General features: G+C 40.4%; 1 protein-coding gene across 2 annotated transcripts in view; it reads left to right on the forward strand.

The window, feature by feature from the left end:
* Nucleotides 1–2,217: 2,217 nt before the first annotated feature.
* The window catches only part of ATP10B (ATPase phospholipid transporting 10B (putative)), a 235,830-nt gene continuing 221,281 nt past the window's right edge, over nt 2,218–16,766 (forward strand). The window contains exon 1 of one of the 2 annotated variants that reach the window (XM_005298080.5): nt 2,218–2,759. The gene's annotated coding sequence lies outside the window, so the exon portion shown is untranslated. Of the gene's footprint in view, nt 2,760–2,786; nt 2,869–16,766 lie in introns of those variants that run through there. The other variant, XM_065554907.1, reaches the window with a different exon arrangement.

The raw sequence follows: 16,766 nt of genomic DNA on the forward strand, positions 1-16,766 counted from the left end.
CTGCATTTCTCATCGCAATAATGGTCAGATATAAAAAGACTGATATCACGAGGGGTGAAATCTGGGCTCAGGAGAAGTGAATGCTATTTTTGCCATTGACAACTCTAGGGCCACATGTCTAAAATGAGTGATAAATGGGTACAGAAAGGAGGTATGCAGTGAATCCATTTCTAAGCGAGGTATGCACCATTTGGAGAACCTTGGCCTTCCTCGTGAAGTGAATATTTGAACAAAAAAATCAAGACTATCTGAAGAAGGCCAGCATTTTAAAAGCAGCGTCTCTGACTGGAGAAAACTTTCTGTGATGGGTTTCTTGTGGCTTATTTTTTCCCCTCATCCTGACTTTTTATGCGAAAAACAAGCTGTGAACACAATGTTTGTACTAAGTACAGCTTTACAAGACATTAACACGGCCTCAAACAGTGAAAAGCTTGAGAGGCTTAATAGCAACAGAGAGGAAACAGCTCACACATCTCAAATAAAGGGAGATGGTTTAACTCTGACCTGCTGGGGAGAAATGGTCTTTTTCTAGAGTTGGGACTCAGGAACGCCTTGAGTTTTGCAGATGAACTGTGAAAGCATGTGTTAAAGTAAAAAAGAAAAGTCCTTTTCAAAATGGTCCTATGTTTTACTTCAGTACATCCACTACTAACTAAAAACTGTGAGCTCCACTTAAGTATCAATGAAAGTTCCAGACACAGTTTAAGGAAAGTATGTGGCTCTTAATTTTGGGGTTGGGATAATAGATTTTGAAGTTTCCCAATTCTCTCCACCTGCACAAACCTTAATTTTTTAGACCTAAGCCCTTCTTTACAGTTCCAAAATGTCCAGATAAATGTGTGGGGGGCAGGGGGGGAAGTTGGATGGTCATGGGGGGGTCCCTTAGTTCCAGTCCCACTCCAGCTGAGTGAGGCTGAAACCAGAAATCTGTGGATCTGATGAAGAAGCCTGTTCTTTGTGAGGTTTTTAACCCAATTTTTACAAACTCCTGAAGCTTGCATACAAATTTTGGCTACTGAACCAAATTCTAAAATTGTTGAATTTCTCTCATCAGGAAATAGTATCGAGTATCCATTGACAGATAAATTCATGTCTTCAAGGATATTAGGGTACTCTCTACCCAGCAAAAAAATTATTAAATTTTCTAAACTGAGTTCTGTTATAGTGTTTTACTTGAATATGAACTTTTCTAACTGTTCTCTTAAGTAGGAAATAAATTGTGCACAGGCAACAGAAAATCTCATGTAGATCTCTTTAGGTACCGATCCTTTCTTAAACCATCTTTCTTTAAAGGGGTTCACAGCTCTGCCATCTCAAGGCTCTTTATAAAACAGAGTGAATACTATAACCCAGATTTTAAAGATGGAGAAACTGAGGCCCAAATCCTTAAAGCTATTTAGGTGCCTCACTCTCCTTGATTTTAGTGGGAGTCAGGCATCTAAATACCTTTGAGGATCTGGGCCAGAAAGCAGAGCCAGAAAGAAAAGCCAACTCTGCTGTGTCCCTGCTCAGTGCCCTAGCCACTAGACTCCAGCTGCAGTGTGCCATGCACAGCTTCTAATGCTGGGGCTAGCACCATGGTGTAATTGAGAGTTCTGGTTGAAGAAGTGAAAAATGGCATGAACATCTGAATGCTACACAGCAATGTAACTAACAGCCGGTGGTATGTTTAGCATATGCTCATGCAAACTACAGCAGGGGGGAGGGGGGGGGAAAATATCTTCCCTGACTCTTAAGTTATTGAATATTCATAGAAAATGATGGATGGAAGGGGCTTTTCCCCATTGCGTATAAATCTCAGGTATTTCTGCAGTATGTGGTTGCTCAGAAATGAGTCACACAGTGTAGATGAACATACACTGAGAAAAGATTTCCCTGCTAGTTCAAGTGATATGACATGGTAAATATTAGCTGAGATTAACTGGTTAAATGTTAATAATGTTGTACTACAAAGGCTTATTTCCACCTTGAGAGGACAAGAGCTTAATTTAATAATATAATAATAGCTCAGTTCCTCAAAGCTCTGCACAGACATTAGCCAGTTAATCCCCCCACGCTAGCACTTGCTAAACTGTTTGCTTCCTTCCACCCACAAACTTTTGACTGCAAAATCTGCAGCCAGGTTCAAAACCCCACTTTAGTGCAACGCCTGCATATTAGCAGCTCCCTCTCCAGCTGTGTGGAGCTGCACCCTAGGTGCCTTGCTCGTAGGCTTTCTGGAATAGCCACCCACCTTGCTACACCCTTCTGTAATCGCAATTCCCCACGAGCCTTGAGTGGGTGGGGAACTGGCCCAGGGAAGTCTTGTCTGCTGGGCGTTGGGCTGTGGGGAGGTGAGCGGTTGTTTGCAAATAACAAACAGCGGTTTCAGTCCAGTGAGCAGTTTTTGACCTACTCGCTACCAAGTGAAGCGAGACAGGAGTTTAAAGCAATCCAGCAGCTCCCCCCAGCCTACAACCGGGGACCTTTTGCAGAGTGCCTACCTCTCCTCTTGCACTTGGCAGCTCCTTATCCCAGCAGGGAAATAATAGGCAGCAGTCTGCTTTCTTAGCGCTTGACAGCTGCCCCACTCCCAGCTGGGAGCTGCCTGCAAGCCCTTCCAGAGGAATTAGGGAAAGTCGCTCCTCATCCAGCCAACAAGAGAAGAGCTAAGGAGACATTCTGCCCCCCGGCACCTGCCTTCCCCCGCTCGGAAAGCCAGGAGAATCCACTCCCCTCTCCTACACTAAACCTCCCCCTGGATGAGTTGTTCCTAGGAGGTAAGCAAGTGCCCTTTGCTGAAGTTTGTTCCTCCCTTTCCCACAGCTGAGTGGCCAGGTGGGTGTGAAAGTTGCCAGCGATCATCAGAACCAAGAGCGGGGACAGGAGGTGAGGATGTGAAACGCTGGGGCAGGCTGCGACTAGAGCATTAGAGAGGGGCAGGCTCCTTGTAATTGGAAAGGGGGAGTGAGGGTCTTTCTCCCTTCTTGTTGTCTGCCCCTGCTGCGCGCACACCCTGAAGCTGGACGGCTGAGAAGCGGCTGTTTGTATTTGTCAAACTGTGTCTTGGACATTATTTGTCTATATCCCCTAGTTATTGCTTGCTGCAGCTTAATTATTTCCCACATCTGAGAAGCCACACATCATAAGCTCAGCAGGGATCGTGTTAACATTAATCCTTGCAGTGATGAAAGGCAAACAGGCAGCGTTTAACTGCAAACCAGTTCTTCCAGTACAGAGGGATGTGCCTTGCTCTTACTGCTATTAGGAGAGCTGGCCTAACAGAGAGTTTGTGTTCTGGTGTTGAGGTTTTTTGTTTGTGGGGTTTTTTTTTTTTTTTTTTTTTGCAAAAATCTTCACCAAAAGATTGACCCTTATGGTGTTGGGGGAAAAAATTGAAAATTTTCAAGCAGCTCTAACTTACTATAGCAGCAAACTAGGAGACATAGGCCCTGTCTCAAGGGGATTACAATGGGAGGCCCCGATCCAGCAATTGGCTCTTTGTGGTTGGACCCCCTGGAGTTTCTATGCTGGTGTGGGTGTGTATCTGAGGGGCCAGTTGTGTAGCTGGGCTGTAAAGGCCCAATTCTGCAAACACTTAAGCATGTACTCAACTCTATTGACTTCAAAATCTATTTTACTATTTGGGGGTGGGGGAAAGACACCCATATCAACAAGTCTCTAAACTGAGAAATGGCCAATTAAGACTAAAGATACAAAATGAGGAATGGTGAGAGAACTGCACTTTTTTTTTTTTAATCCAAACAAAATACAGTACGAGTGGGCAACCTCAAGCACTCCAGACGAAATTGTGAATGTGTTTCACTTTCTCTATCATATCAGTTCTGCAAGGCTCTGTATATTTGTGGGAGGATTCAGGAAAATATATTTTTAAGATTCATTTCAAAGAGTTACATGTATGGGAGAAAGGAGTATGGTAGAGAGGATCAGGCCCTGTTCCCAGTAAATCTGTACTCTGGGGCAATCCCACCACTTGGTTTTTAAAATGGCCAGCTATTCATTTATAGTGCTAACACAGTGTATCAGTGTTCCGCAATTTTAAAATATGTGATGTTTTAGGTAAGGTCTGTGCAGTAATTGATACGGCATGGGAAGATGATTTGTACCAATAGGTAGGGGGCTTGTCTTCACAACAGAGGTAAGTCGACCTAAGTTACGTTACTCCAGCTAACATGAATAACGTAGCTGGAGTTGACATAGCTTAGGTCGAGTTACCCCGGTGTCTTCACTGCGCTGTGTCCATGGAGGCACTCTCCAGTCAATTTCCCTTACTCTTCTTGGGGAGCAGGAATACCGGGGTTGACTGGAGCGTGCTCCGCAGTTGATTTAGCGGGGCTTCACTAGACCACTAAATCGACCCCTGCTGCATCGATTGCAGCAGTGTCGATCTCTCCGTAGAGCCCAGAGTCACAAACTGTTGTCTTATTCCAAAACTTCTTTTATTTTCTTCATTAGTATCATGTGTATCCCATACATGCTTTGATGTATGGAACTTGTTTTCTAAGTAAAATATAGTAATTTAACAGTCTACCACTGTACAAAATTCTTCTAAAAAACAAGAGTTGAAAATGTGCTAACTATTTTTTTGTGTACCAAGATGTTATTAACTGCCAAAACAATGAACTTGTAAAATTCACATGTTCTGTGCAGAAGCTGATAGGTCTTTCCATGCCAGAGTAATATGACAGAGGGCCCAATCCTGGACTCCTTACTCAATAAAAATTTGGACTGAGTTCTGCTTGCATAAGGTAGAGAGGATTGGGACATGAATGTGATACTGATTTCTCATTGATCCATAGATGTGCTGGGGGGGCAAATGCTGCTCTTTGGAACTGTGAGGAAAAACTATATTCCTGGTAGGTAAATTTTGGAACCTAATAAGGTTGAAACAATGTAGCATATGTTCCCATGGCATGTGTGGTAAAAAAACAAGTGTCTACTACAAAAAAAGTTATTTATTAATTATATGGTGCCGTAAATGTATTTGGCACTATATGCTAGGTAGAGTATGCCAAACAAAATACAGAGGTTTCTGCCTCCAAGGCATGAGGTGCAATATAAAAAATGGCTTCCAGTTACTGAGCCAAACCCTTCTGCTTGGTCTGATGCCATTCCAATTTGCAACACAAAACTGGCCTGTCAGAGAATATCCTCAAAAGGTCCTTTTAGAGCACTAATGCCTTGTAAAAATTTGGGAGGAATAAGCAAATAACCAAGCTGCCACATGTGATACATCTTTTAAAGGGTAAATTATTTCTACTCAGAGTTTACCATTCTCAGACTTTCACATGTCATAGCATGATGAAATATTTTCCTGGATTTGCTACTGGATATTCTCTGCAAATGACGAGGGTGTGTGGTATGCTTCAATCCCCAACTGCAGAGAGCTGGATTCAAATTGTTTCTTGCTTAGTCCTGCAAAAGGGTCCCCCAAAAGCAGAGCTTTTCTTCCACCCAGAATTTAGTTGATTTCAATCAAATGCTATTTGGGATTGAGAATATCTCTTTATGGGATTAGGGTCCTAATTAATGTTAATTGCAACATCGTGTGTTATACACAAACATTAAGTATTAATCACAATTCCATGATTTAGGTAAATTAATATTACTGTCCCCATTTTTATAACTGATTAAACTGACGCTGATAGTGTAAGTACTGCCCATGCCTGACAACTTCATCATTGGAGACTCTCACATGGCTCTGTACCTCAGTTCAAATCACTAGATACTACTGACTGAGAGTTATGGAAGTGATAGTTCCCTGTATGCTTGCATATGCTGTTAAATGTTCAGCAGTGTTCCATATCTTTCACCCAGTGAGATCTGAGTCTGTTAACTTGTTTCAGTGGGTATTTGCAACCATGTGCATTGACAGCTAATACAAACATAGGTGCTGGAGCTGGGGTGGCTTGAAGTGGTTTCTATCATATATAGGGCTTATAGTTTGGTTCAATGGCTCTCAGCAGCACCACTATAAAAAATATTCCTGCACCACTGAATGCAAAGATCATGTAATCAAAAGAGGAAAAAATCCTATTGCTAACTTGTGGAGGCCATGTTTGTAGTAGGTTTTTGCAGCTCTTTCTACGTTGTAATAGAATAATAAGAAGGAATAATAAGGCCTATTGTCCCTTTAATCAACACAAATCTGAATTTCATCACCCACGGTGAATTTGCCTACATTCCATATGCCCTAACTCCTACCTTTTAGGTTCAATGGAAGCTGTGAGCGTGGATCAAGATAGTACATATCTTCTTCATCTGAGAAGATCTACAATGCTGAGAAATAAAAATCAGGTGGCACAAGTTTTCTGGTTCCACTTTTTAGTACTGCCACACATACATGCCTTTAGTATTTCCACTACAAAAGATGGTAAATACAGGATTAGATGGTAACTCACCCACTATTCATAGATTAAAGGCTTGGTACTGAAAAGGCACCCTGTTCAACCTAATCATGTAGCTGGACATCTATTCTTTATGGGAGGCATACCTTTGAGATGGGCTTCCAGGCCTCTTAACTTTCAATAATGTGTGTTTGAAGCAGCCTCTGAAAACAAATGTATGATTGGTGACATGCATGACATGTCACCATGGCATGTTAGCATAAACTGTAGTTGCTAAGCAACTTTTTAATAAATTCAGATTAATCAATGACAGGTTAACTTGAATGGCAGCTGGAGTGGCTCAGCACTGCTGAAAATCAGGACACTTCTGTTTAGGTGACTTGAAAACTTTGCCCACTGTCTCCAGGTGAACTGGATGACTTATTACATGTTCATTATTTTCTTTAATAACTGCAGCCATATGAGGTTTTTTTTGGTAGTAAAATAATAAATAAATTTGCATTTGGCCATAGGGTACTTGGCTGCTATGATCTACTATTTGCCAACTTTTTTGCCTTAGATTTTGGTGATTTTTTTTGTGTTGTGGTTTTTTTCACATTTGCTTGCTTCAACCTGCATTCATGTGATACTTTGGATCATTTTATCCTATCCCTTGCTGAAGACTGCTGGTGTGATTACTTCTTAAGTGGTGCTTTTGATGCCTGGTAAGGAACCATGTGACTCAAAAAACTTGTTTGGAGTATCGGCCTTTGCCCCTGCTTTGGGTTAAACACCATCACCTTATTTTGTATCACTGTTCTCCTGTGGCAATTGGACACTAATCCTGGGAGTTCTTTGTTTCTTTGCCGTGAGACTCAGAGGAGTGTCATTTCAGTGCTGCTACACATTGGTCAGGGGAGCATGAACAGATCTTTGATTTGTATTTCATTACCTTTAAGCCTAGTGTTGATATCACCTTTTCTGAACCCTTCTGGCCAGTTGTCTCAGTTCTCATTTACAGTTCTTTAAATTGCTGTTACTGTCACTATATTTATGTTCATAACTTTTGAGTGTCACTCATCACCAATTGTTTCATCTTCCATTTTGCTCATGGCAAGAAATTACTTGGAAAATTGTAAGCCGTTTTTTACCAAATTGGGCAAAGAGGTTACAACTGCTGTGTGACCACAACAATAGATAATATGGGCAAAGTTTTAAAAGCTGCCTAAATCACAAAATTGTTGAAAGTGGCTTAGGCACCTAACTCGTATTGATTTCAAATCTGGTTATAAATCACTTGAAAATGGAACTTGGAGTCCTGGTAATTTAGGAATTTTTAGAAATGTTACCCTACAGCTTCTGTGGGGATAACTCTTGTAAATGTATGTTTTTGTTTTTCACCCTGTGGGAAGCTGCATAAAGGCCTGATGCTGCATAACAAGACAAATTATGAGTGAGAATCTTTATAAGCAGTTGATAATGTGAACCACATAAAAATATATCTGGGCGAGAGAAACTAAAAGATTCTCAGGCTGCTGAGTTACAGAGAATAAATGAAGGATAAAAGAGATGGAATATCCTTGGTTGCTTTTCTTCCTAATCACCATGTACAAATAAACCACTAATGGGAACTTTTATTCTAATATACATTGAGGCTATCTAAGTATTCCTATAGCGTAAATGTTAAAACATTTGGAATGTTATAGTTCATGAAAGAACAACCCTATTCCTCTTCTCTTACAACTTTTCTTCCTATGTCTGCCTTGTCCATCTGTCCTAGGGCCTGATCCAACTCTCAGGGAAGTAAATGGAAAGGTTGCTCTTTGCTTTAGTATGGGATCAGGCCTCCACTTGGAAAAAAGTTGTTTTTTCTAGTGGTGAGAACACAAGTCTGTTTATATCTTGGTTTTATTCCTGACTCATCCTGTGGCCTTGGGCTAAAGGTTTCCTCTCTCTGCCGCCCTTTACAGTCCATAAAATGGGAATATCTATAGCCACCATCATGGGGTGTTTTGATATGATCAGATTGTGACCCTGGAACCTGTTGGTACCAACTGGGAGAGGACATGGGGAGGATAATGTTTTACAGGGATTCCCTGGGTCAGATATCGGCATAATAGTTCACTGAATAGTGGCATGTGAGATCTCTACCGAGAGCCAGTAGCCCACTGATCATCATAATCATTGTGAAAGGTATGTACAGATAATATTTAAGAACTTATATAGCTATACTAAAAATGTGTTCTTAACGTCTTGGAGTTATAGCAGGTCACCAGGAGATGACATACCTCCTGCCTTAAAGGAACATTTCCAAGGTAAGAGAGACCTCTTTCCTGTCCGGTCATTTGCAAACTGTATGCCTCACAATGTAGGCCTATTTGCATATGAAGCCAGGGGCCGAATGAAAGATTTACAGGATGAAACAAACAGCAGGGGGTGGTGGTGTCCTGTTTCTGAATAAAGACAAATAATTGTTGTATATTGGGGGTGCAAAGAAATACGTGGCATTCTTCACTGAGGATGCAAACTGACAGTGTGTTTTATGAAAGAAGGGTCACAGAGGGCTTGGCAGTAAAGCGTTGAAAGGGTTTTGGGTGAGCAGTACACTGTAAGAAATGAGAGTATCTAGTTAATTAAGTCTAGGCTCTAGAATGCATGTTATGATTTTATTTTATATGTAACCATTTGTTTCCAAGTTCTTGATTTGCTATCGCTTGAATCTCAGTGCTTTGTTAAATGAAGTTACATTTATAGTGTAAGTAAGTATATCTGTGTGCTAGGAAGAGACGTGATCTGGGGTGTACTGTTTGTTTGTTTTTGGAAGCAGCAAATCAGTGAATATTGCAAGAGGCTGGGGCTGACGGTGCAGGGAGACACTCAGAGGGCTCAAGGGTTGGGGTCCATGTGCCAATCACTAACCTGTAGAGCAGTGTTTCCCAAACTTGGGATGCCACTTTCCGTAGGGAAAGCCCCTGGCGGGCCGGGCCGGTTTGTTTATCTGCCCCATCCGCAGGTTCTGCCGATCGCGGCTTTCACTGGCCGCGGTTTGCTGCTCCAGGCCAATGGGAGCTGCTGGAAGCTGCGGCTTGGCCCTACACAAGCGGCGTCCCAAGTTTGGGAAACACTGCTGTAGAGTAACAGCGAGGCCTCTGAGGCCTAGAAGGGAGGGTTTGTGTTGCCCATAGTCGGCAGAGTTGCGGAGCTGGCCCATGTCTGGTTCAGACAAGGCTTCCTCACGGTGAACCTCTATGAAAGTGCTATTGTATGATAGGAAAGAGTCAGTTCAATATAACTTGACACCAGTTAGACTGTCATCAGGTACAGCAGCATGCAGACATCAGAAAACAGATTTAAAGACTGGGACAGTCTGTCTGTAACAAAGATTAGCTAGTGGTTTATGCTGCATAATGAGTGGTTAGGGCCTCCCTTGTGTCGTGTAAGTAACCTAAGTACTTATGTCATAAGACCTAAGCAGTGTGGGACAGTATCATTATCCCCATTTTACAGATGAGAAAACTGAAACATAGACATCAAAGTGACTTGCTCAGGAGATCTCTGGCAGAGCCCAGGTTTGCTGAGTCCAATCCAGTGCCCAATTCCAATTACTCTAAAAACCTACAGAGTTGAATAAACAATAACACCCTCTCAATAGGTTTCTTAAATCATGTGATAGAACTCTGAGTTTGGGAGAGGATATAACTGCCTATAAAATATTACAGGTTGGCTCATTAAATTGTTTGGCAAGGTTACAACTTTCTATTCATTTCTCTATGATTGTTTTCATCAGTGTTCAGCGGGGTGATTCCAGCTGTGTAATCATGCAAATGAGAGCAACATTTGGTTTAGCGGCTTTGCAGGGATAAGCTGAATCTGTTGGCTAAGACTCATGTTTTATTTTAACTTTTGTTGTTGTAATTGCTTTTCTGGAGAACTTGCGGGAAAAAAGCTGCTATATAATTGGGTTCAGGGTTGTGTTCCCCAGTACATACAATTTAAAACTTTTTATAGATCCAATGCACACTGAAGTCAATCTGGAAGACTTCTATTTACTTCAATGGACCTAAAGGGCTAAATTCATTCTTGGGGTTACTCTACTACAGTCAATGTAATTACATCAGGGATGAATTTAGTCCTGATGCACTTGACCTTCACATGTGTTCAGGGAACAGCATAACCTGTTCACTACCCTCCTTTAAACATGTAAGATTTCTTGAGCTGTAAAATGATACCCGTGTAGGCAGTTATTTCATTCTCAGTCCCTTTCCTAGTCTGCTTCTCCCTGAGTAGTCCTTGCATATTTGGTAAAGTGAATAATAACCACTCAAACTCAAATGATGATGTATTTATCTCACATTATGCCCTTAAAATACAGACAGCTCCTCTTAATATTTCTTTAAATTACTTGATGCTTGTGTACATCTGACACATTATTACATGGATGAATGATTTCTTCTAACTTATTTTGGTGCCTACATTTATATCAATGTTTGTTACAGAAATAGTCAGGACCCTTTCACTATGAAGGCTTTGTGGAAAGCAACTCAGTATTGTGAGCGAGAACAATTTTCATTTTAGACAATGGCACCAGCAAACTGAAACTTTTATTTCCTTATGCACATGGAATATAGATACATGACTACTGAAGTAACATAGAAATTGTGTGGTGCCAGACTGAAGCATTGACAAGGGAAACGTTGTGCTTTTATCAAGGGACTGGGTGTGTGCTTCTAAGACACACCTATGGGTAAGCAGGAAGTGAAGTTTTTGTATCCATTCAATCCTTGACCTCTGCTCAAGCTGCCAAAAGTTATGACAAAGTGTTTTGAGAGTCTGTATGGGGCTGAAGCACTCTTGTATCTTTAACCCAACAGAACTGTTTCCAGAGGGGGGTTCTGCTAGTGCAACTTCCAAATTAAAAGAGGAAAGGAAAATGAGAAGATAACTAGCAAAGTTTAAGGAGAGACATCCAAACATATTGCAGTGAACACTTAATCTTGTAAAAGCACTTCCTTGGCTGTCTGAGAGATTAGACTGGAGATTTTGAGTCCTGTAGATATGTAGCATGAGGTATTTTCCCCTTTTGTTCTCCTGAAACCTGTTTAGTGATAGTGAAAAAGGTTAAGATGAAAGAGGTGCATTTTACAATCAGTATTTGCTTTGAATATATAGATCAGTGTTTGAGTATTTTCTTTTCCTGAAATGTAGCCAGAGCCTTCAAGGTGCTTAAACACAAGCATTATTAACAGCCAAGATTCAGGGTGCTGGATTCTAAAATCTGCGTGATGTACACCTCCTACAAACCCAGCACATTGGGCAAGATTAAGTGACTTGCCTAAAATAATACTGCTCAGTAAAAGAGCCATGAATGGGACCCAGTGTGCTGAACTCTTTTGAAAAATATTATTTAACTATATTATGATAATGCTTAGCAGCCCCTCTATGTTAGGCACTATACAGACACATAGTAAGACAGTCTATGCCCCAAAGAGCTTACTGTCTAAGCAAACTGGATAGACAAAAGATAGGAGGGGAAATAGAGGTGCAGCATTTTGAAGTGATTTGCTGAATATTGCTTAACAGGTCGGTGGCAGAGGTGGGAATGGAACCTTCCAAGTCTCAGTCCAGCCCCCTATTTGCCAGACTACATTGTCCGTCATCAAAAAGATGTGTCAGATTGTGGGAGCTAAACTGTATTGAAAAGTCTTCCAAAGAGACTAGTTAGAAGAGGAGACTAGGAATCTGGATTAGACGGTTCTATCCAAAGCGCTTTTACCAAGTGAATTAACTTCTCTATTAACTTCAGCTAGCCTTCTATAAAATAATAATTTTTTCAACGCACAGCTGTTTTAGGAGAACTGTTTTTAAGCATCATGAGCTCCATGTGAATTTACACAGTTCCTTCTACACACAGTGTTTGGATACTAAACAAAATATTTTATTCTCTCTATATAAAATGCCTTATATCCAAAGTTTTCAACATGAAGCCTAGAATATTTTTTCCTATTTGGTCAATATTAGTACCATATTTCATATTGGTGTGGAAATAATCCTTGCTTTTAGAAAGAAGAGGGTTGCATTTGGTGTCATCAATTATGTGTTTTTAAGAGGATTGAATAAAGGTAAAGCTCATCAGTGTAGGAGACAACTTTCTTGGGGACTGATCTGAGACTGTGGACCTAAGGAACACAAACTTCACCACCTTCTACTCCCAGTGCATGGTACATTACTTGTGTTTGCTAACATAAATACATAGCAACAGGTATATTCATACACACACCCCCCAAAAAAAGACCCCTACCAAAACAAGACACTCCATTGCACGTGCTTCTACCCCTGAGCAAAAGATGAAAGACCAAACAGCATACGGCCTGTTAGTCATGTTGCCGAATGCACTGCAGGAAGGTGCTCAAACACTCGGGTGATGACTGCTGTATCAGAACCTCAATATAATTGAGAACTAATATAGAAGTGAGGTGAATACTGGAGACAGAAGCAGAAATGGAGATGAATTTTATACAGTGTGGTCACTGTGCTTTTTGGTTTTCTCGTAAAAAGTCAATGTGAAGTAGCATTCTCTGCTTTCTGCATCTGTTGTTGTAAAAACATTGGCTATGACATCTCATTTGCCCTCTATCTTCAGAAAAAAATTAATTGTATGTCAAATCATATTTTGGGTTGTTGTTCAGATAAAATTATTCTTTGGATTTCTTTCTTTCTCTTCCTCCTACCCTTTGGCAGCATTGGCAAGCCTGCTGTGAAGGTGGTAAGCTCTAAAGACCTAATTCCTCCTCATCTACGCTAGTGTAAAAATCAGGAGTAATTTGCAAGGAGTCAGTGTAGTTACACAATTGCTACATGGAGTGTAAGCAGGAACAGAATAAGGCCAGCATTTTGGACAATATTTAGGTAATGACTTATACCGACTTACTGACAAACACCTGTATTTGTAGTGACCTCCGTCTTTCTTATTAAAGCATATTTGCCTATATGACTTGGAAAAGCTGTACAAACAAAAAGTTAAACGCTGTTGTGAAGTTATTTAGCAAGTTTCAAAATTACTGGACCAAATGCAAACAAAATCTAAGCTGGTATGTTTACATCTTTTCTTGGGGCCCTTAGTTTATAAATTACATTGGTAAGTGAGCATGAATTTAAATTCATGTGCATCTTCAATTTCTCTACTAGAACATCAGACTGAGCGTTCAGAGACTTGACTTCTGTTCCTTTCTGCCACTAGCTTGCTGTGTGGACCATGGGCAAGTCATTTCCACTCTGTGTGTCTGTTTTCCTTACTATCCTTTACCATTGTATCTGTTTAGACTGCAAACCCTTTAGGGCGGGGACTTTCTCTATGTGTTTGTACTGTGCCTTGCCTAGTGCAGCCCCAACTTCAATTTTGGCTTTTAGGCGACAAAGTAATACAAATAATCTCTGATTTTGGCTGCCTGAATCTGCGTCCCTAAACTGATACATTTTACATGCCAAGGAACCAGAAGAAGCTGTAAGCTAAAGAAAGGGCTGGTTTGTTTTTATTTGCATCCTGCTGTTGGTTACTTTTTGTCCTATGCTCTTGTACTACAGCCCTGTGCATACCAGTCCTATGGACTCAGGCCAAATTCAGATGAAAGAGGGAGATTATGTTAGATATTGGTAAACTGATGGTAATTTAAATACTGTAAGTCTGTTTAGAGGATTTTTTAAAATTGGTGCAATACATTCATTGATGAGACGTGAAGGTGAAAATTACATCAGAGTCAACTTTCTAGACTGAATTAGGTTCTCTTCTAAATTTGGCCCCTTAGCATCTTTTTCGTTATCCCAACTAATTCCATTAATCTTAAAATGGGTTTGTAGCATGTTGCTGAACCTTTAAAATAGCAGTGTGTTCAACAGGAGAAAACAAACAAACAAACAACCCCCCAAACTTGCTGGTAGAGCTGGTCAAAATTTGGTGGAAAAATGTGGACAAGTTTGAGATGAAATTTTCCCAACCGTTTCCCCATGTTTGTTAAAAATCTATAGAGCTAGTCAATACATTTTATTTTCAACAGGTAAAAAACTAACTTTTTTCCAAATAGCTTCACTTGCCACATGCTTTGGAGACTTCACTAAATGCCTAGACCTGCTAGTCATATAAAAAAATTTCCAGAAACTATCTAAATCTGCCTAGTATTTCCAGTTGTGATTTTAGTTGTTGTTTATTAATCTAATTGGGACACTAAAATGAACCCCTCCCCCCCATATTTTAAAAACACTGGCATGTACTTCTTCTGTCACTTTGGCTTTTGGTGGGCTTATGTAAATAAAAGTGCATTGTTAGTCTGAAGTAATGGCTCGTTGGTTGTTTAATGCCTTCTTAGGCTAGAAATGATTTTCTCCCTACTAATTTGGTTCTGTCCTATTAACAGACATTCTTTCTCTGCCGTATTTGGCAGACTGCTGACATTAGCCTGGCTATTTTCTGTTGAACAACAGCCACATCTTCAAGTTGTCAAACGCCGAGTCTTGCCAAAATGTTTTTGTATCTGCCCTAGTTTCATCTCATTGATAATGTCAGCACAGCTCTGAGAAGTGTTTGTTACTTAACTGCTGTTTTCAGACCAGGAGGGTTAGGTACACAATGTGTCATTTGTAACAGCCTATTAAAATATAGGCTATCGTTTCTTTTGATTTAAAAAAAAACTTGTTGATGGAGGCATAGATTTAAAAGATTGAAAGGCAGGAAAGAAGTGGAAGGCTTCCTCATCAGATCAAATCAAATTGGAGGAGAATTATATTTAGTCTAGTGACTTTAGGAGAGGATATGGTTTGAATCTAGAATGTAATGTTGGTGTAAACTCAGAATCTAAGCCCTGATTCAGCATTTAAGGAGGTCTGTAACTTGAAGCATGGGAGTAATGATCCTATCCTTATTCAGCAAATCATTGAAGTAAATATTTAGTCCTTTGAAAATCGATGTGTAAGCTTTTGCTTAAGTGCATTGCTGAACCAGGGTCCTAATAAGTACTAGGAGGGAGTCAAAAGTCATTACAGTCTTAGGGTACGTCTATACTTACCTCTGGGTTCGGCAGTAAGCAATCGATCTTCTGGGATCGATTTATCGTGTCTTGTCTAGACGCGATAAATCGATCCCGGAAGTGCTCGTCGTCGACACCAGTACTCCTGCTCCGCGAAAGGAGTACGCGGAGTCGACAGGGGAGCCTGTCTACCGCGTGTGGAGCCGCGATAAGTACCTTGTAGTTCGAACTAAGATACTTCAACTTCAGCTACGTTATTCACGTAGCTGAAGTTGCGTATCTTAGTTCGAACTGGGGGGTTAGTGTGGACCAGCCCTTAGTTGTTCAGCAGCTTCTGTAAGAAATGGTGGTGGTCATAGTAGAGAGTTGTTGTCACCATCAGAACTGGTGCTAATTCATATTCTTGTTGGCAGTCTCAGTAGCTACTGGAGCACAGAGTGGAACACTTTCTTATCCACCACAAGGTGGATGATTCAGGGCTGAGGCATGCTGGCAGGGTGTGATGTGGGGAAACTTACTGGGCTGCTACGCGTGCTAGACCAGTTCTGTGGATCATAGAAAACTTCAGTCTCCCGTGTTGTAAATTCAAGACCTTTATTAAACACGAAGATATATTTTAGTATGAATGTATGGGATTAACACTAGTGAATCATCAGTTAGCAGCCCACTTTCAGTATCTGCAATGCATGTCCTCAACTTCTCTGTGGAGCTTGCTGACTACACTGGATGGAAAATTGTTTTCCATCCCCATGAGGATTTTGAAATTTTTTCCTGTCCCAAATTGGGACAAACAAAATATTTTGCAAACTAAAAAAGCCCCTTTCATTTGGGTCAACTGAAATGTTTTTTTTCCCCAATGTTTACACCCTTCCCCCCACCCAACCAGCACCACTTTAATTTATACTTTAACAAAAAGTTAAAGAAAGTTACATTTTGAAACAAAAACTAATTTTGATCCAAAAAAATTTTCACTTTGAAAATGTCAAAGTGTGACACTTCAACAATTTCAAAACTTTTTCAAGTTGGGAAATTTGTCAAAAGTGACTCTTTCCCTCAGACAGTTTTGGTTTTGACAAATTGGCATTTTTAGGGGGGGGATGGTAAACAAAAGTTTAACTGAAAAATTCCTGACCAGCTGCACTAGCAAGAACCTTAAATCCTGTTCACTGTTATATCTATATGCATAAATTCATAACTTGTTTTGTTTGTTATAACTCTGTCATTGTTCCATGTATTTTATGTTTTGTTATAATATTGCTATCTATTAGTCTTCTTTTTAAAAGTTATCCACTTAACTAACAAATTTTGGTTTGTAATGAGGGGAGAACTATTTCTTTGTGGATTACGGAATACAAACATTCTCCTGGACAGATATGACTAGCTCTGAGACCAAAGAACATGGAAATCTGCTCTAGATTCTGGA

The sequence above is a fragment of the Chrysemys picta genome, chromosome 8, assembly GCF_011386835.1.
Source record: "Chrysemys picta bellii isolate R12L10 chromosome 8, ASM1138683v2, whole genome shotgun sequence".
Lineage (NCBI taxonomy): Eukaryota > Metazoa > Chordata > Testudines > Emydidae > Chrysemys > Chrysemys picta.